The sequence below is a fragment of the Notolabrus celidotus genome, chromosome 11, assembly GCF_009762535.1.
Source record: "Notolabrus celidotus isolate fNotCel1 chromosome 11, fNotCel1.pri, whole genome shotgun sequence".
Lineage (NCBI taxonomy): Eukaryota > Metazoa > Chordata > Actinopteri > Labriformes > Labridae > Notolabrus > Notolabrus celidotus.
The window spans coordinates 15,376,096-15,392,831 of NC_048282.1; the positions used below are offsets into that span (position 1 = coordinate 15,376,096).

The 16,736-nt window shown below is 38.7% G+C and overlaps 1 protein-coding gene across 1 annotated transcript in view; it reads right to left on the bottom strand.

Annotated features, from left to right (window-relative positions):
* LOC117822098 (TOX high mobility group box family member 2-like) overlaps nucleotides 1-16,736 on the bottom strand; it is a 124,531-nt gene that overhangs the window by 101,094 nt on the left and 6,701 nt on the right. The window lies entirely within an intron of this gene.

The window sequence follows — 16,736 nt, forward strand, 5'->3', positions numbered from 1 at the left end:
TTGCTGACGAGGCAACAGCAGTGAGGGAAGACGAGAGGAAGAAATCTCTGATTAAACTACCAATGAATGTTAAAACACACAAGGAACTCATTGAAAAAGATGTCAACCAAACTGGAGGAAACAGGCGGCACCATTGGCCTAGCAGTTTATGCATGTGCCCCATGGATACAGGCTACAGTCTTCATCTTAGCAGTCATTTGCAGCCCGTCTCCCTCCACTCTCTACTTCCCATGTTTCATGTATCTCTTTGGCCATCATAAAAGTTACCTTTAAAGAAGACCTTATACAGGTGCAGCTGTTATTTTCTGCATCTGTTAAAAAGTCTAATGTTAAAGTTTTGACTTTACTGTGAATTAAAATGTGATTTGAAATAATGAATCAGGCTAATGTTAATTTGACTGCAAGTAGGCTGATAAGAATAGCGTTGTCATTAAAGGGCTACCAACTGTCGCTTTTGAGGTGTTATATTTAAAGCTGCATAGATAAACAATTTTAAAGCTATAAAATCATCCTTAGATCAATACTCAGTGTCACCTTGCTTGTATGCTGAGTTGGTAGACAGGTAGTAAGCTAGGTAATGTATGGTGAGCTGGTGGATATGCTAAATGGAATCCCTTCAGGGTGGATAAGAGCCTTCCACAGTCTTGTCTCAACTGTTGGGATACTGTTTTGCATAACCACCAGCTCACTATAAATGGTGGAAATCTATGGGAGATTCAAAGATGCAATATAGATCTGACTAACTTGAGGAAATCTGTGAAAAAATGATGCCCAAAAGAATATTTTTAAACAGCCATGAGAACAAAGAGGCCATACAAATGTTGGGGATTCATTTTGCACAGTGTAAAAAAACACATAGTTTGACTGAAGTGTCAGAGCATGCAGTGACTGTCAGTGCTGGATAACAAGATATTTCAAAACTGTAAAGAAAAAAGACAACTGAATGTTAAGTGGGTAAAAGTTTTAGAAATACCAACACTAATAACCACTTTAGGATCCACCATGAAGAGTGTTGTGTGCTTGTGTATGTACAAGGTTGAGGCACATACGACGCTGCGGAAAAAAACAGAGCTTCAGAGTGTGAAGTAGGTTTCATAATCAACAAGAAACTGGTTGACACGTTGTCATCTCTCATAACAGCACTGTCGCAGGTACACCGCAAACAGTGTGTGCGTGTGTGTGGTGTGTTTGTGTGTTTGTGCGTGTGTGTGTGTGTGTATGTGGTGTGTTTGTGTGTGTGTGTGTGTGTGGTTTCAATGGGATAGCAACCCTTCTTCACCCTCCCACACTGACCCTAACAAACTCAAACCTGCGTATTTTGCTTTCAGTAAAGTCTTGAGGATCTGCTCTGTAGAAAACAACAATCCTGACGGTAGATGCAAAGTAAGTAAGGAAAGATACGTAGAAAAATGAATAATTAGAGTCTTCAATAAAGAAAAACTTCAGGTAAAGACTCTAGTTTGAAATTAGTTTACATACACAGTGTTGGAAAGCGTATGCATACAATTTTAACACAACATAATCAAGCGAGCCGTCGGCCTCTTCATTAAGAACTGTGTGTTGTAACAAAGCACAGATCCACTCAGGAGACACCAGTCACATCTTGTCTTGCCAATTACACTTTGCATGATTCCTCCCCCAAATTAGGATGAGCCAAGACGGAAAATGATTCTTGGCATGTCGTGGGCTCTAATTATCCATTGAACAAATGGAAATATCATTGATGTTGTGTTCTTAATTCAGCCATAGACAGAGAGCGACAAAGCGCGCTGACAGCTTTTTGGCTTGTGAAATATAGTGTGAGAGAATGCCCAAAAGATAGTTGTCACGAAACACCTACCTGGTCATTAAAAGTTTATTTGTGGCGGATGCAGACTTCTAGCTTTACAATGTTTCTTCCTTGTTCTGGTTTATTTATAGAGCAGTTTATTTTAACACAGTCTATTACTGATGAGTAAAATAACTTCTTGGAGGCTAAGCTACTTGGTGCTGGGAAGTGACAAACACCATAAAATAACAAACTGCTTTGCATTTCAGGAAGTTTCTGATTGTGTTGTTGTCTTTGAAGAGCAGAACTTGAACCATGAGAACATACTTGGAGTGAATACAACAAAAAAAAAATACAACCTCTTAAACACCGATTGCCAGAGGAAAATATCACCCATCATATTTCCAAGCATCACCTCCACAGTGAGACACTAACAGATCTCTGCAGCTACCTCCAAACGCTCTGCTTGTTATTCACAAATGCACCACTACAATGAGACAAATATTATTTTAAAAGAAACTTTAGATATGTTGTTCATCTGCAAATTTTGACTTTATAGGGATAGCAGGGAAATAACATTACCATAAGCTTGGTGCAATGCATGCATAATAGATTGTTGTTTTCACTCTGCATATGGTAGGAGCTGGAATCGCTTCAAAGTGCACCAAATTTGCATGATTCGATGTGAGGGATTCTGGGATTAGAGAACACCACTCCCCCCCTCCACCACCACCACCCCTTCCCCACCCCCCTCTCTTTTTCACTCAGCTATAGAAAGGTATCACATTCCCACAGATGGTGGGGAACATTGTGAAAATATTGCCATTACGATACAAAAGAGTAAGCACAGGAGAGTGAGGAAATAACACAGAGAGGTTTGTTTTTCTTTTCTCTCATTTAACAGTTAAATTCTGAATCATGCTTTTTAATAAAAAAGGCGTGGATAATGTTAAATAACACACATCAGTTTTCACACTTCTGCCTGATGCATTGTTATATTCACCAAATTAAATTGATCAAAATCCTGGTTAAGAATCTAAAATAACACTGGTGCCTCTGTGTTTTGACACTCAAGATTTTTTTTGATGGAGAGGAAAGGTGACAGCTCTTACATGTGCCAGGAGAGCCCAGCATCAACAGACAGCACACCTCTGAGCAGCTGCTTGTTGCCGACATCCCTCACCCTTGTCTTCTTTCACTTAAAACTGACAGAAAACAGAGCGGGAGAGGAGAGAGCCTGTTTGACTGCAGACAGGCCCCAGAGGCTGCTGCTGAACACTGTCTGGCAAACAAGAACAAAACTGATACACAAAGTATTAACGGCGCTCTGAGCTGCCGTATTTATGAAAAACAAATGGCACAAAAGAAGGGAACTGCTTCTCCACAACCCATGTGAATCATTGTCTCTCCCTCTTGTTGTCATGTCATCCTGTGATTTTGGCACTTTTCAATTGTAGATAAAGTGAGCTGAAGGCATATGTCACAGGCAACGGGGTTTTCACAGCAATGTGTACTTTTATGCAAATTACATGCCCGTCAACGATGAGCTGTCCTTCTTCTCACTGGATAACCTGATTATAATTTAGATCAGGATGTCCATCTGTTAGGTGAACACCCACACAGAGCGTTTGCATATAATATGAATCAAACCACCTCATGGTTTTCCCCATTTCTCACTGGAGGAACAGTGTCAGAGAAGACAGTAAAATAGAAGCTTTTGTTTTTATGCCTGACTCCTGCAGGTTTGCTTGCTATTTCTGGTTATTTGGCCCAAACTGAATAGATATGACACTGGGTGAGCATAGCATAGACCTGAACAGTACTGTCTCAGGATGAACAAACCATAACAATCTAAATTCACCATGGTATGCATGGTGGATGAAAAAACCCAACTGATTCTGGTTGCTGTGGAGCTGAAGTTGGACCATTTAACCAAAAGGTCTGCTGAGAATGAAGGAAATATGAGGACTATAAATGGATATGATGACAAGAAAACAGTCCTGTCTTCTCTCTGGATTTGCAAAAATCTTGCACATGCTAACTTGCACTGTCTCTTTTACCCAGGAGATTGCTGGTTGTGCCTTGTATTGAGGCACCACACATTATTTTCTCTTTTTGGATTACTTTTTGGACTTTTTGTCTTCATTTGACAGAACAGCTTGAGAAAGTGACAGGAAATCCGGGGAGAGAGTGGGGCTCCACCAACTGAGCCAAACTGATACCAAGCACTGAAACTAGTTAGTTAATCTTAAGAGAGGGTTGTGGTTTGATCTCAAATGTACATCAACATAGAGTTTTAAGTGCATGAATAAAGCCTCATTCTCTAGAGTAGAGGTCCAGCTTTAAACAATTTATTGATCCTTATTTAATCACTCTCTTGTATGTCCCTCTTATAGACATATAGTACATAACAAATGAAACACACGTCTTAAATCAGTTTCACAAAAGAAGGGTTACAAGCCAGATAAGACACAAAACTTGAACACAGCTGAGCTTTGACCTCAATGCCAACTTGTACATGCTAACAGTGACAATGCTAGCATTTCGTATAGGATAGACCATTGTCATATTCAACATCTGGTCAAGAGTTTTAGCATGCTATAACGTTTGAAAACCAATACAAGCTGAATTAAAATAATTAAAAATGTTCTTTTACATTCAATTTTAATCTTGATGTGATTATTGTGCATATGACAAGATGAGGGGACGCCACATTATTGCAGTAACTGCATGCACCCAAAACCACTAATGGGGGTAAAAAGTTAAAGTCTGGGAATCAGAAATGACTGTATAAATCTGAATATCTTTGCAAAATGTGATGGCATTTCATACAACATCTGTCAGTCTGGACCACAGTTTCAGACCTACCAACTGTCATATGAAACAACATTAACAACCACATGAACAGGAAGCTGGTGTTGTAAAATATAAAGTTGCTAGACATCGATCAACTGATAAAATGGATTGCTTCACCACCTTGGTTATACAGATCGCCTTATTGTAATTTGCTTCAGCTGGAGTATCAGTCGCACCCGAACATCACGCACTGACTTAATGCTGTGTCAACATGTGTGCTATGCAAACAATAGTGTTTTTTTTCTGAGAATGATACGTTTTATTATAACTGCATGTCAATCATAGGTCAAAACATTTCTACAAATGTCTGATTTAACAAAAGCCAAAATGATGCTATGAAATGAAGAGCCATTCAGGAGCTGAGAGAGCAGGCTCTTACTGCTGAGATGAGCCAAATGATCCAGATCACTACAAAGAGCCTGAACTCCCATCACTAGTGCCAGTGGTGTGAAGTGAATAATATTTGTTGAGAGTGAACAGTTTTGTTTGAATTGGTGAAAGCTTGTTATTCACAAAACATTCAGCCTGTGTTTCGTGCTTTGTTTTTGACAGACATTCCCCTGAACAGTTATTATCTTTTATAGTTTGGATTATGAATGTGTTTGTTCAGCAAAACAAAGATTGTTATATATCCATATCTTCCATCAGCTGCAGGGATAATCTGTCTCTATGTAAAATATTTTCCTCCTTGCAGGTGAACCAGAGAATGAGACAGAGAAAGAGACACGCTGTTCTTCTAGCAGGTGCTGGAGGATCAGGTCTTGTGATGTTCCTGACCTAATATGGCCGGCTCTGGACTATCAGCTGAGAATCAGGTGCTTGCTAAATATTTAGGAGGATGAAGACTTCCTGCTGGGCAGAGACACTCATCAAACGGCTCGACTTAGAAATTCTTGTCTTAGTTCTACAGTGGAGGAATGCAACGCACACACATTAATTCAAGTGTTGTATAAAATCTAATGTAAGGCTTTGATTTCATTTTTAGATATAAACTTTCAATGTTAAATAATTCATGGATTTTTCTAGATTACACTGCTCAACACTGTATTAAACTATGGACTCATAATCTTACAATGTAATAACTTGTTGTATAACATAGCTTCGCCATCCCAGAAATAGGTTACAAAGCTGCATACTGTGCACGTGAATGTAGATGTACTGTGGGCTCTGTATTACAACTGTAACCCTGAGCAGTGTTATTCTGCATGGTGAATACATTTTGATAATTCAGGTGCATGAGAAGGTCTTAACTTTTGCTAAAGTGAGTTTAAGAGTTTATTTTGGGGGGGTTTATGACAGTGGATAGAGTAGGAAACTGGGAAGAGAGAGTGGGGAATGATTAAGGGACACAAGCCTGCTTGGAGCACTCATGCCTCTGTTTATGAGGCACTGAGTCAATCTAGCACCCCAAAAATAAAAGTCTCAATGAAGAACTTTTACTTGTAATAGTTTTTTTTATAGAATGCTTTATACAGTGTTGTTGCTACATTAAATAAAGTATTATGTATTTATACCAAGATGATTATCAATAATGTAAACCAACAGAAATTGCAAAACATTTTTTATAACTTGTCAGAAGTGTATTGCATTAAAAAATATGTGTATTATATTTAAAATCTACCTTAAATAAAATAAAACAGAATAAATTGATTGTCTCCAATTTATGCCTGTCAGTGCATTTTAAACATATGACACAAGCATATAGTTTATCTGTGGTCCTCGTTGTTCATCCATTTTTAATGGTTTTTGTGTTCATTTAAGAGCAGTTAAAACAGACCGGTCAAATTTGACCGGGAACACTAAAGTAAGGGGAGGAAGATGAACACGACAGGAGGGTTAAACACAACTGTTTTCAGTTTAAATCACACAATAATTTATCTACCCATACTGGCTTTTGACTCTGACAAGTATCCCATTCTGACAAAGACTAAAACTTACTCTAATAAAATCTAACAGCACATAAAAAACTAACACTAAACTAAAAAGCTGCTCAAAAAACTAACTGAAACTAAACTTGAATCTATCACAAATATCTAAATAACATAAAGTATGAAATAATGAGACATTCAAAACTATCATAACGTTCTTCAAGCTTCTTCCACTTCTGGTTTATTAATGTGTCTGTCAGTCTCACTCCCTTTCTCTGTCCTTATACCCTACAATGCTTGCTCTCTGTCTTCTTTGTATCTTTCTATTTGGCCGCTGTTGTCCAGTTTTTCTGCAAATGATTATAACTTCAGTCGGCATCCTAGAGATTCTGTGTGGGCAGAAAGAATTTTTGTGTGGGAAGAAATACATGTAAAAACAAAAGGGTTTCAGTTCTCTGAAAGGATTTCAAGGGTCTTTTAATGCTGTTCAAATGTTAGAGGTGAGAGGCATGTTGTTCAAGTTTCCATTGTTAATACTTTTTTTTTCATTCAATTATTTAGAACCAACAAGTGTTTACTACACGACCAGTTGTCCACTTACGGTGCTGATGACTTTAACCTGCATGTGCAGAGTGATAAACATGTTTGGTTAAGGGTTGTTGACTTGATTTAACACCAACATATTGTTAATTTTCAGAGTAAAATCATACTTGTGATGAGACCTTTGCTTTAATTAAAAGTATCCTGCTGTCCCTCACCCCCGACACACAACACTGTGTCCCAGCATCCCCACTGATTAAAATTCTACCATAAATGAGGATAGTTAATGAAATGCAAGCAATTAAATTAAAAGCCTGATCAAATGGTGGTCAGTCAAATATGCTGACATGTAATTGAAAATGTCCCCTTTCTCCTGCTCTCAGCTGCCCCTGTAATATGAGGCTGTTTAAAAAGCGATCAGGTTACAGGGGAGTAGATGATACTTAATCAACTAATTGACACAACAAAGACCTTTCAGAGTGTGTGTTCAATAACATCTGGCCCCTCTCATGTTTTAATGCTAAATTATTCACCAGGACACCAGGGACTTTTTTGCATCCAAACATAACAGGAACTTCAGTTTCAGCTGCTCTTTGGTGGGAAAGGTCAAAGGTCAAACCAAAGTAAAGTCAGGTAAAGTGAATTCAACAACTTTGTGGAAATGTTGCCGGCGTGAATCAAAATTTCTCTTTGTGAAAGTGATAATAAACAAGCTGGTACCTTCTGACAAACGGTGTCATCGAACATAAAAAAAAAACATGGAGCCCCGCTTTCATTGATCAGCTATAGCATTAAATGTTATTACTCCTCAGGCTTTTTGGATCAAAGGCAATTATTCATAATTCACCTTTCCTAAATCCTGCGGTGTCGCTCTGTACTACAAAAGCAACAGAGAACACGGAATACAATTTAATGGATTACCATTTTTTTCCTGTGCCTTATGACACAATGACACAATTACCTTGAAGCTTATTTTCGAGGCGGGAAAAAGAGGATTGGGTGACAGAAAAATAAGGCGGATAATGTGCTCTCTTGTATTTAACTTTGACAAAGTTACAGGCTCTAGGCGTAACTGTTTCCCCGTTCTTTCTGTCATACTGCAGAGAGTGGGAAGGGCCCTCTACACTGTAGCTACAGGTCATTGTTGCCGTACAGATGAACTAAGTGACAATAATTGAGTTAAGAGGGGAAACAAATGATGTCATGAGTGCATGAAGTGGAAAGAGTCGACTGATTTATTTTCCAAAACAATACATGCCAGAGCAAATCAGTTTTATTGGGAGGTGCTGTGGGGGTGGGGTTTAAACTGTAGCTTTGGTTCACTAAGCTTCACTGCAGTGTTCACTGCAGTGTCATGGAGAGTGAGTGTGAGCACCAAAGATGAAGTGCTCCGCAGCAAGATGAGAAGTCACTTTAATCTGTGATGAGTCGCAGAACAAAGAGAGAAAAGTCAGGAAGTGATCAAAAGTGCTTTCACATGTGACAGGAAGTCAAAGCAGCAGTATCACAATGTTGACACTATAATGTCACAAAAAGGTGTTGGTAAGAAAAGAGAAAAATACATCCATCTGTTAACCCATTATCTATACTTATCCCCCAGCTTTCGTACTTAATACTAGGTTGTGTTTAATACTTGATTCTGATTGGTCAAATTCAAAAACAACAGTGATTCATTCTAAACAACAAAGCAGCAGCCTGATCACACAGATATCAAACCAATCCAAGGAAAGGATTCTGGCACATTTCACCTCTGCCTGTTGACACTGTGGTAAAAACATTAGTTTCAAGCTGGTCTTGAGCGGGACCCTTCTACTTTGCTTCAGGGTCCTGTTCACCCTGTCAGGGGTCTAATAGGGCTCCAAAACTCTAGAACAATCAGTGGAAGGAGATCAGGTCAGCTGAGTCAAAGATCTCTTTTAAATCCCTTCTTTAAAAATGCTGCAGCCTCTCCTTATTTTATTTGAATTTGAATTTTACTCAAATTGAAATAAAAAATCCATTTGAAATCATTTTAGAGTACTTTCAAACAAATTTCATGTTTCTTAAAATGTTTCTTATTTCTTAATCCTTGCCTTTGCTGATGATTTTGTGAACTGCTTGTTTTATTTTACTGCCCTTGTAAAGAACTTCGTAACCTGGATTTTGAAAAGTGTTATAAAAACATATAGTTTATTACATTTAGTGTTATTTTTCAAATGTACATTACAACCCGTTAATATATACATTATCCCTTACTGCTTATCACATTTGGGTCATGGGGACTGGAGAAATGCACACCCAGCTGTCACTGGGTTATAGGGGCGGGGCTCATCCTGGACAGCTCACCAATCACTCATGGGGCTGTTATATAAAGAAACACATTCACATTCAGGAGAAAAATACAGTTGAATATTATATATTTTTTGAAAGGATACGCTATACGCTTAAGCTTGATATATCATTTTCACTTGCACAAAGAAACAGCCATATAATTAGGGATACAATATGAAATATAATACAACTTATGCGATCTTAAACAGCAGCTGCTTTCACATGGAGCTTGTAAAGTGTGTTGTAAAGATGGTGTTCAAGTGGTAACCAAATGGGAACACCGTTGCAACAGCAACATGCACGCCATGTTATCTGTTCATGTCATAACATCACAAATTTAAGCTAACGTAAGGAAAAAATAAGACTGCGGGATATATGTTAATGTTACATCTGCATGACCAAAGGAAGGTTGTTGTAATACAGATTATACATGTTGCAGTATAGCCAATATTTTCACAAAATATGTAACAAAAACAAAAAAATGAAAATAAGGTTAATAAGGACTAGATTCCATGGGCTTTGCCATTTCAGAAAACGTCATCAGGCACGTCACAACCTGTGAACTATAAGCTTTCAGAAAAATCCGACGTACGATGCACAACCCCATCTGAAGACAAAAAGCTACTTCTGAGGATAAGCTATTTATTTATAGCATTTTTGTCTAAATCCTATAGAGCATATTTTTAACTATGTTTGGCAGACAACTATTACATATTCTGATTCTTCTGCTGTAACCAGATACTCTACATCAGAGGAGGATTCCGTTAGTAGCAGTTTAATCTAAATAACGTCGTTCAGCATCTCATACTAAAATGCAACTCCTAGCTCAATCTAGATCAGGAAAAATATAAACATTGTATACACTGTTTCTAATGCCCCCAGACATGCAGAGCAGGTCTGTGTTATCACAGTAACAGCTCAAAGAAGAGCACTAATGATGTGAAATCAGCCTGAAGGACACACTGAGTTGTTGACATTCGTCTATAGGGAACTCAATCCAATGCAGTGTGAAAGAATAAAACAGAGGGATGATTAAAGTGACAAAGGTTCTGTCTGCTCTTGTCCTTTATTCGTCTGACAACTTCACAGAGGAGAGACTAATTGCAGGAGGGATGAAAGTGGGCACAATTATTTCTCTTTAATGGCACAGATACACATGATTCAAAGAGAGTTTAAACTTCACTGGGGTTTACTTAATTAACTCCAAATCTATCTATCTATCTATCTATCTATCTATCTATCTATCTATCTATCTATCTATCTATCTATCTATCTATCTATCTATCTATCTATCTATCAATGCACTACAAAAAGGGTCAACTTTAAAGCAATGTATCCTTTCATAGGTCAAAGTCTTTGCATCAGTCACATTTCTTCATGGACATTGAGATTCTATACCCCTCTAAAGTCATTTTAAATTAGATCCAATCACATCTGTTGAACGCTCACGCTGCCTCAGCCTGTAAAAGAGGCGATTGTCCCAGTTTTAGCACAGTCGACTGTGGCAGGCATGCTGAGCTGGTAACTTCAGTATGTGAAAAGTTTCCCAGTCTGTAGGTGTGTGGTAAAGCTGGGGTTCTTTTTGTATTCAAGTAGAATATGACTCATAATCCCAGATGACTCATGAGGTGCGTTCAAGTCACACTGAGGTTCTCAATATACCCTGATTTTCATGCTGATACAGGACGGGTACAGTGTAGAGGAGGTTGGAGCTTCCTCTTTTTGTTCCACTTTTTAACTTTTTTCCTTTGCGGGGGAGGAAAGGCGGGTGGAAGTTCTTAAACTGTGCTCTGAGACTGACTTATCTCTGAAATGCTTGATATGAATAACTCTGCAGGAGAAACTAGAAAGTCTGTTAAATATGCACTTAACTGCAACAAGGAATTCACTCAGTGGAACTAGCTTAAAGGGATATGGTAGCTTTAGATATCACAGCAAATGATGCGCTGTGAACACAGAACTTGCCTCGGGCTAACACGGTGACTAATGCATTTAGCTGTGATTAAACAGCCTATATATTTAATGTGAAAACTGGTCATGTTTTCACAAGAAAGAAAAGGCACAGCACCGAACTTGTGTTGGATAAGACTAGGGTTATATAACAATGGTGTTGTAGATTCCAGCTCAGAAGAATTCTTCTTTAAGGTTTATTTAATAACCTAAACCCTTTAAATAGAGCTTTTTCTTGTGTTTTCCGTGCATTGTGTGAAAATGATGATGCACTAATTTACTGTTTACTTGTCACTGTGGGCTAAGCCTTTTCCATTGTTCCTCACAATCCAATTGCAAGGAAGAACAAAAGGATGCCTGCACGAAGAGGTTTGAGCTCAGGAAAATGTATGGCCAAAGGAAACGTACCATTAATTTGTGCTCAGTTCTACACACACACATACTAACACACAGAAACACACAAATGTATTCACTCAGATTTAAAGAAATGGAACTGCAACTGTGCCTCCTTGCACTTTTTAAATAACACTGTGCATGCACTTTCTAGTTTATATCACATGGAGAAAAGCCTCAGATATGCATTTAATGCTTGTGACCAATCCTGAATGCATTGATCCTGCATATGCAGGGGCATGTCCAGACTTTTTTTGACTGAAGTGGCCCAACTGGGGTTTTGATTTTTGCAGGGGCGACATGAAATATGTGCACACACACGCACGCACACGCACGCGCGCACACGCACACGCACACACACATCAAAAAATAAAATATAATGGTAACAATAATAATATGAAGACGCATATAATAAGAATGACGAAACATGACAGAGTGGCAATGTTGGGTGCTGGTGGCCTAGCGGTCTAAGAGCCCCATATACAGAGGCTATAGTCCTCGTTGCAGAGGTCGCCAGTTTGACTCCTGGCCGCAACCGTTTGCTGCCGCTCTATACTCCTCACGTTTCCTGACTCTCTTCAGCTGTCCTATCATAAAGGCAAAAAAGCCCCAAAACACAACTTTAAAAAAAATAATAATAAAACAGAGTGGCAATGTTGAACTCCTGCTTGCTAAAATTTTTCAGGAACTATAAACAACATGTTTGGCCAAAATCTAGCAGCATGTTGCATCCTAGCCCACATAGTAGATTTTAACACAGTGCTGACCTCTGATAAGGCACATAGCCAACCATAGAGTAGGGTTTTGGAGTCTCCATAGAGGTGGCCAATCACATTTCAAGGAGACCATGGCCACCCCTGGACATCCCCTTAACCTGTCCATGTGTATATGATGGCTGATGATGTAAAACACACTCTTTAAATGAAAAAAGACTCTAATGTCTATTACTTGTAAAACACCCAAGCATGTGGTCTTAAGTCTAAGAGAAATTAACAGCATAATTTACTGTGAAATATCTCATTACTATCAATAGATTGTCTTGATACGCGCTATAATTTGATTCTTTTAAACATGTGACATGCAGAAACCTGGTCAGTATTGTATTCCCAAGTGTCGACAGAAACGACATCAGATCCCGGTGTTGACACTGGACTCATTTATTGATGTTTGCTGGCAGCATGTACGGGTCGGACGCAGACAATGTTAACGGCGTGCATGAAGGAGCTCATTCCCTCTACATTTTCAGGTCAGTGGCTTTCATCAGATGTAATGGGGGGTGGGGGGGTTGTTAAATTATGAATGGAGAAGCACTCTGTGGACGATGGGGATGATGCAGATTATTCATCCCTGCTTCCTTCGGAGCCACTTCTCAGCAGAGGGATTTCACACCAGAGGGATGAGAACTGTTCCACTCAGAAGTGTGAAGTAAGTAGATTACAGGCTGCAGCCAGAGACTGGGATCACCATCTGGATTATGGTCTGGTTCATGGGGTACCCAAACTTTCTTATGTGAAACACATGTTGATGTATACTGAAAGATAAGATGCTTCCACAAAGATCTTTTGTGGTAGAGGGGTTACTGAGGGGGTAAATGCTGTCAACATTGTCCATCAACATTTTTTTGTTATAGGAACTCCTCAAGCATTCAAAAATTAAGCTTGCATTAAACTATACCTCCTAGTCCTTTTCTGCCCAGGCAGAATTATCAATTTAGATTAGGCTCTAAAATAACTGTCACTGTAGCTCTTATGTTTTAAATATTAAATTATTTGACCTGTAATTAAACAAGCACATTCTGATATCAGGTTGTAGCGAGTCTTGGCAGATTAATTTACATAAATTAAAACATTTTTAATAGAAATTACACTGCCTATCTTTAAACACTGAACAGCTGATAGTGTGTCAACAGAATGAGGAAAATAAACTCTAAAAACAGATATTTATTTACCTCTGAGGACCCTCTGGAATACAGATGAGGGCCAAGGAAGGTAGCATGGATCCAAGCTTGGAAAACATGCAGCCTAAACATGATGATGACTCCCATGATGTGTAGGAGGAGGAGCAGATGCAGCATGAAAATGGTGATGATGAGATGGTCAGAGCACCCTGAACTTCATCCTCCATCCTCACTTCCTCTGTTTGTCATGACTACAAGCAAGCTGTTAAATAAAGCAGCAGTGGCAGAATAAATGTTTTTCATTTACTTTTAAAAACCCGTCTGTGTCTGGCAGTTTGTGGAGCCCGCAGGCGAAACATCAGCGACTTGGCAAGGAAGAATGATTGCTGCTGATCATGCAGGATGCCGGCTGCTGATGACTTTATCGAAACAGATCAAGTTATGGATGATTAATTTAGACACTGAATCAATAAGTAGCGTTGGCTTTATTAGGACCTCGCTGACCCCCAGAGGCTTTCATTTGGTTGACTGGTGTTATTGTACATAATGTAAAAGGGTTTCCTGTTTGAAAATGGTTGATTACTTAAGAGAAATGAAAAGGTTTCCATCAACATTATAAGAGATTAAAGAATTTAGATCATCTATGTTGTCCTCACTTCACTTTTTTTTATTTTAGGCTAAGTATGTAAGCCTGTAAAACAGTTTTCCAACTGCACTCAACTTTATTTACACGACACCTTTCTTACAAACATGTTGTCCCAAGTGTTTCACATAGAAATAAACAGAAGGATAATAACAAACAGAAATACAGTTTAGGGTAAAAAAAAATAACATCAATGAAGAATAATAAAGCGTCAGAATTAAAGATATATATATTTCAAAAGATCAAATAGACAAAAAAAAAATCCCTTGGAAGAAACAATCATAAAATATCAGAGCCAGGTTATAGTAATTCTTTCAAATTAGAAGTCTAAATAAAATGTGTATGCCATAAAATAGATTTTGCTTGCAAACACTGATTCTTCTCTCGGGATAAGAAAACATGAGCGTGCTGCTGCTACCTGACTAACAAACAGATACAGTAGATCTTCAGCTCTGAAAGCTGGAGTCTCATCCTGCACTGTTTCCTCCCTACCGTCTGATGGAGGTGCAGGAGGAGGAGGAAAAGAGGGAGGGGCCAGGGTAGGAGAAATGAGGTTGAGCTCTGATGAGGATGAATAGTGAGAAGAGGAGAGGAAGAGGAGGAAAGGGTGGGGGTGGGGGCTCAGAGAAGAGGATATATTGTGGGGGAGAGAAGGGGTGCTGAGAGGGGTCCAACTCTGGCATAAAAGTAAATTCATATGCATTATTCATGGCTCTCTGTGTCAAAATATCATTTACGTGTGCTGTGTTGACTCATGGCTCGTAAAATGAGAAGGACATGAAAAGAAAGAAGGGATGGAGGAAATAAACAACTCAGGAGGCTTTCTCTATTCTTGGCCCCGAAAATAAAGAAGGAACCCTATATAGTACGCTCTCCTTCAACTTATTAGGCATCAATTATTTATTGTTCTCTCTGTTTACTATTCTTTACGGGTGTAATAAGCAGCCGCAGCCGTCAAAGAAAGTCTCAAATCCATCTTCAAAGTTTGCAGGTTTGAAAGAGACTGTTATGTATCTCACAATGCACGAGAACCTTACAGAAAAACAAATGCTTTTGTTATTGACCTTAAAACTGAACCCACTATGCCTCAGGAGGGTGACAATTTTCAAATCAACCCCAATTCTGCTGTCAATAAATCATTGAGTCTTCAGTCACCTGCTTCAAATCTGGGCCAAGATAACCAGCTGTTTAAATCCTTCTCTCTCTTTTTTTGTCTCATTTTTAATTTTGGGATTTCTGTATAATGAGTGCTGCCACTACTGTAACATCAGCCTGTTTCTCTTACTGGGACCATGGGCCTTATACAGTAATTACACTGACACCACAGCAGCCCCTACAGGTGGACTACAGTACTGCAGCTGCTGTCAGTTTTGGTTAAGTTTAATTACAGTGAGAATGGTGAAGAAACTTGAGGCAGAGACAGCAGAAGGGGGAGCAAAATAAATGTAAAGGGTTATGAGATTATTAATAGGGCATGAAAGCAGAAAAGCATCTCTTTTTAAAGATCTGTTTTAATATTTCTATTTTCTAATAGAGATACTTTTTTGTCTCTATCAGCCTTTCAGAATTTCAAAATAAAACCCAAACAGAAGGCACTTTGTCCCTACATATGTTTGAAGACAATTTTGGGTCACAAGTTGCTTTATTTTCAGGGGCTTAGAGAGTAAAAAAGGCTAGTATCTGTTTTTCCAAGATACAACAATGTGCAATTACACAAAGTCACAACTAAATGGCCAGGATTCAGACAAGAAATGTGATCATGACCAAGCGCAGTCCTCATTTATGTGCTCTATGATTAAATAATGTTCAGAAATGCAAATAGAAAAAGGCACATAAGGCATTTACGCATTCTAGAGGATTGATTGGATCAGTTTTGTTTGCAACAATTAGATGTTTAAGTTTTCTTCTTGTACTTTCCCTGCTTATTCTTGTTCCATCGTCTCTCTCTTTTCTGTTTTAGTATACATAAATGTGTGTGCATGTCTTCTTACAAATATAAAAATGTGTACGTGTGTGTTTGTACGTGCTGTTCCTAGTGACTGTGGGAGCGCATCTGACCTACTCCACTTTTATTTTGATTTATAAGGCCGGTGGAGAGCATCATCACAGAATCGCTTCATCTTCTCTCCTTTATTACACTACATTTGTTTTCATTTTACTCCCAAGGCCTGGCTGAATACATTACAGATTTCCCATGGGGCCGTGGGGCCAGCTCCTGCACCATGGGGAGACAATGGGTGGACGGGGAGGGATTTCTGAGCATGCTTCATCATTAAAGGCATTAGAATTATTTTGACTGCAGAACACCTTCACTGGATTATCTATTCTCAATATTGAAAGGGATAAGTAGATACATTTTTAGTAGCATCGGTCAAGTGCATTGGTAGTAAGGGGTGCAATAATTGGTTAAGCCAGTCAGTGATAATCAGAGACATTAAAGGGGACTTTATTTAAGGTTATTCTTTTTATCATGATTTGTCATTAGGAAAAAACTCTACACCATTAACTCCT